We start from the raw sequence: 3,439 nt of genomic DNA, 5'->3' as shown, positions 1-3,439 counted from the left end.
TTTTATGTATAAAGTTAAGTATTCTATGTTCGATGTTTTTATATATAAAGTTAAGTATATATGTGTGTTTATATATAAAGTTTAATAATGTGTGTTTGTATATAAAGTTAAGTATGTATGTGTCTTTATATATAAAGTTAAGTATATATGTGTGTTCATATATAAAGTTAAGTATGTATGTGTCTTTATATATAAAGTTAAGTATGTATGTGTGTTCATATATAAATATATATATATATATTCTTGAAAGTTTCTTTAATACCTTTAAAACTATAAAAATATCATTTTGGGGAACATTGTCCTGTCAATAAGCCAATTAATCTCCCGTATCGCTGAATTGTTTTACTTGCATGAACAAACTATAGTCCCAATGTTCTTAAATTTTTCATCAATTGTTTACCATGAAACACAATATATATGTGTGTGTATGTGTGTGTGTGCGTGTGTATGTGTGTGTGTGAGTGTGTGTGTGTGTGTTAAATTTATCTTGGTCGCGTGTTTGAAGGTGTGGCTAAATTTATATATATATATATATATATATATATAGTTTATATATATATATATATATAGTTAGTAAGTTATAAAATATATATGGCGATTAATCTACACTGAATATTCCGCGTTTCATCCACTCTAGGACTCTTTAGGCTAGAGTGGATGAAACGCAGAATATTCAGTGTAGCTTAATCGTCATATATATTTTATAACTTACTAACTAGCTCTACCTACGTATTGAGCACTTTTGAAGTAAATACTTAAAGTTTACGCATAAATTTATACTTTCGTATATTATTAATTTTATGTTAGAAAATTAAGTAGTTATATATATATATATATATATATATATATATAGTCATCCACATACAGTACTGTTTCGCTGTTTCACAGCTCATCAGTGCGGCTAGACAGGCAACCACCATATATATATATATATATATTGTTGTAAAAATCTAATGGATAAACATCTGAAGAAGTTGGTGGGGACTGGATATTTTTATGGAAACATAAATCGTAAAATTTCCAACTCATCAATGAAACAGCTGCAATGGAAAAAATCCAGGAAATAAACGAAGGTTATAAAAAAGAAAACGTGAGTCTTTGAATTTTCAACAAAATTTTGTACTATATATATATATATATATATATATATATATATTAAGTAATGTGATTTATAATTTAAAAATTTTTTAAAAAATTTTAAAATTTAAAAATCAAATTTTAATTAAATTAAAAATCAATTTCATAAGAAGGAACAACAACAAAGTCATTACATTAAAATACACTTAGCTCTTTAGACTATTATTCTAATCTCTTTTAAATTTATATATATATATATATATATATATATATATATATAATTATAAAACTCAAATGATCTTGTAACGATGACATCCGGTTTATGACATCCGGTTGCGCATGACCTGCGCACTGAAATATTAACGTTATTATTTCGAAATTATTATTTAACATGGGTTTAAAATAATTTAAATGTAATACAGAAATGAACGATTTAAAAAAAAAAAAAAGCAGATATATCAAAATTTGAATTTAACTATAATAAGTATTATGGTATCTGTTCAGTGCACATTTACCTATAAGTATGGCCAACCACTTATAATTCAGTAACTGTAAAAAATTTTTCAAAAATAACCAATTATAAACAGAACGACTCATAGAAATCTATCTATATTCTTTTTTTTATTTTAATATACTTTCATAGAAATGTTTCTGTTATGTCAAAAAAATCTATGTTCTTTACGTCACAAGTGTCAAACTCATACATGAATTCCATAGCTAATATAACATACTGACCCAACGGGTCACAGGTAGTCTAGTATATATATATATATATATATATATATATATATATATATATATATATATATATATTGCGTGTATTTTTATTTCCTTGGTTTATAATTTTTCAAACATGATGTGGCAACAGTGCTCTATCCTTGGACGTGCTTGGTTTATTGGTTTATCTATAATTTTTAAAGAATGTGGCAAGCTGGCCTAATGGGTATCGTACTTACACTACTGTCTTTTGTTTTCGATTTTTTTTATTTACGAGTAGTAAACAGTTGAGAAAAAACATACTCGCATGCACATGTCTCAGTTCCTTTCCATTTTTTTTACTTAATTTTATAAATTATTGAGTTTATTTTATTGTAAGTAGCTTTTTTTAGGCTTTATTAGTGATGTTTCTAGTATTTCAAGATTTCGTTTATTATTATTGATGAACCCAGAAATATGGGAAAGTACTCGGACTTACGACAAATATGGCGATTACTTCATCCAATTCCTACCAGAATTAATAGACAAAAAAACGTATATTTTATTAAATAAAATATATATTTCATTAAATAAATATCAAATGAAATATAGGGGGGGCGGTGTACATGAATTTCCCTACCAAAACTAATTAACCGATCATAAACAATTAGGTCCATCCTCCAAGACTTTACCTTCTCTCTTTCAGAAGAGATCAAGTCTGTTGCCAAGGTCGCTGGAAAAGTGGTAGGATCCTTCTACCGCTCCAGAAGCTATCTCACTGCTGATGCAATTCTCTATCTATATAAAAACCAAGCACGTCCAAGGATAGAGTACTGTTTCCACATCTGGGCAGGAGCTGCTAAAAACAGCCTATCCTGCCTTGACAGAGTACAAAATAGACTTCATGGGTTAGTGGGGTATCCCCTTTTCTCTTCCCTGCAACCTCTCTCCCACAGAGGAAACGTTGCGAGCCTGTCTTTGGTTTATCGTTATTTCCATGGCAAGTGCTCGTCTGAGCTCCAATCTCTAGTTCCCCTCGCCAATCTTTCACGAAAGCAACCCGTCTAGCTAAAACCACTGTCAATAATTTTCCCTATTCTTTATCCGTGCCTAAATCCAAACGTAGATTCCATGAACAAAGCTTCTTTCTTAAAGTGCACGCCTGGGGAACTCTCTTCCGTTTTCCTGTTTCCCACCTGACTACAACTTGGATGTCTTCAAGTCCAACATAAACAAATTCCTGATGAACCGTCCCCTTAAGCAAGACACTTTATCAAATCTCCATTACTAACGATTACTACGATATTATCCGATTGATTACTGTACACGCAATAACCCTTATCCCTGAGTAGTTTCCGGGCCTAATTAAGTGGTGACTACCATGTAAAAAAAAAGAAAAGAAAAAAGAGATTAGTGTATTGATTATCGCCTGAGGCCGGAGAAGGTCGACGGGGCTGCTCAGGTATTTTTGTCGGCCAGTGTTCTTTTTTTTTTTAATCCCCAACATTTGGCCCTTTACCACATTTTCCCTACAGTGGGGAAAGGTTGGTAACTACCTACTTATCATATAATGCCCTTTTGGTCAAGATCAAAGTGTAGTATTTTCTCCACGTTAAAAAACGACCCTGGTGTCTAACTCTGTCCCGTGGGGAGGCATAGTAAATAG

The sequence above is a fragment of the Euprymna scolopes genome, chromosome 31, assembly GCF_053919585.1.
Source record: "Euprymna scolopes isolate OS-2025 chromosome 31, ASM5391958v1, whole genome shotgun sequence".
In the NCBI taxonomy this organism is placed as follows: Eukaryota; Metazoa; Mollusca; class Cephalopoda; order Sepiida; family Sepiolidae; genus Euprymna; species Euprymna scolopes.
This window is presented reverse-complemented; position numbering follows the sequence as displayed.